The following is a 1,866-nucleotide window of genomic DNA, read 5'->3' on the forward strand; positions in this document are numbered from 1 at the left end:
ATGGCTCACAAGACACTTGTGCAACCAAATGTAGAGTATTTTTGCAGCTTACGGACATGTCTAGACATAGCAACATGCATGGAACGACCTGAGTGACGCGCAGCCAGCATTTTGAACGGTCGGGTATACCCAGAACAAAATCTGACAGAAATGCTCGGAGAACTTAGATGGAAATCTTCCGAAGAAAGGTGATGAAGTTCTCTCGAAACCGTGTTGGGTAAATGTGGAGAACATGTATTCGAAGCGGACAGTGGGATGGTTCTGCTGCCACCGACGTATACATCGCATAGTGACGTTAAGAACATGAGACATGTTAGTGTACGCATGGAGAATGTAAACAATGATTCCTCCCCCTCGCCAACCGCTGTCCCGTCAGTGCGCGAGTGAAACAGGACAGAAAATCGGCATTTCAGGTACTCCTCTGCAGGTGCAAACGTAGGTTCCGAAGCAATGATCGTGTGAAACCCAGCTCGCTCTGTTCGTCCACGAGACGCAGAAATCACTAGGTATAGGCGCCGCGCTTGATGCGGTGTTCCTCGATTTATGGGAGGCATTCGATGCAGTTCTCCACAGCCGCATGATGAACAAAGCATGAGCGCATGGAATACCAGACCAGCTGTCCGACTGGGTGGAAGAATTCCTAGCTAACAGAACAAAGCGCGTCACTCTGAACGGACAAAAGTCTTCATATGTAAAAGTATGTCCGGCTGTGTTCCAAGGGAGTGTTATAGAACCATTGCTTCTCACAATATATGCAGATGACCTTCCAGATGAAGCTTTTTGCGGTTCATGCTGTTGTATATAGAGAAGTCGCGACGGTACAAAATTGTAGCAAAATACAGAAAGACTTGCAGAAATATCGACGCTTGGTGCAGGAACTGGCAGTTGACCCTCAACATAAACAAATGTGACGTATTGAGAATATATACACGGGAAAAGCCTTTATTGTATAATTACAATATTGCTGAACAGTCACTGGGAGCAGTTACTTCCATGAAGTATCTAGGAGCATGTGCTTCGAAGTGATTTGCAGTACAAATGACCGCATGAAAGTGATCGCGGCTAATGCAGTTTCCAGACTAAGATTCATTGGAAGAATACCCTGGGAATGTAGCACATCAACAAAGAAAGTAGCTTACAAAACTCTCGTTCAACCGATACTTGAATATTACTCGTCACTATGGGATCTGTACCAGATAGGACTAAAACTAAACTCCTCCGGAACAGGCTGTGAAGGCCCAACGGTACCGATCGGCCGCCATGTCATCCTCAGCCCATAGGCGGCACTGGATGCGGATATGGAGGGGCATGTGGTCAGCACAGCGCTCTCCCGGCCGTATATCAGTTTCCGAGGCCGGAGCCGCTACTTCTCACTCAAGTAGCTCCTCAGTTGCGCCTCACAAGGGATGAGTGCACCCCACTTGCCAACAGCGCTCGGCAGACCGGATGGTCACACATCCAAGTGCTAGCCCAGCCCGACAGCGCTTAACTTCGGTGATCTGACGGGAACCGGTGTTACCACTGCGGCAACGCCGTTGGCTACACCAGACGGGACTGACAGAGGAGATAGAGAAGATCCAAAGAAGAGCGGCGCATTTCGTCACAGGGTTATTTGGTAAGCGTGATAGCGTTACGGAGATGTTTAGCAAACTCAAGTGGCAGACTCTGCAAGAGAGGCGCTCTGCATAGCGGTGTAGCTTGCTGTCCAGGTTTCGAGAGGGTGAGTTTCTGGTTGAGGTATCGAATATATTGCTTCCCCCTACTTATACCTCCCGAGGAGATCACGAATGTAAAATTAGAGAGATTCGAGGGCGCACGGAGGCTTTCCGGCGGTCGTTCTTCCCGCGAACCATACGCGACTGGAAC

At 49.1% G+C, this 1,866-nt stretch overlaps 1 pseudogene; it reads right to left on the reverse strand.

The window, feature by feature from the left end:
• Window positions 1-1,422: 1,422 nt before the first annotated feature.
• LOC124803616 lies at window positions 1,423-1,540 on the reverse strand (annotated as a pseudogene).
• Between the last annotated feature and the right edge of the window lie 326 nt (window positions 1,541-1,866).

Source organism: Schistocerca piceifrons, chromosome 6 (genome assembly GCF_021461385.2).
Source record: "Schistocerca piceifrons isolate TAMUIC-IGC-003096 chromosome 6, iqSchPice1.1, whole genome shotgun sequence".
Classification (NCBI taxonomy): Eukaryota; Metazoa; Arthropoda; class Insecta; order Orthoptera; family Acrididae; genus Schistocerca; species Schistocerca piceifrons.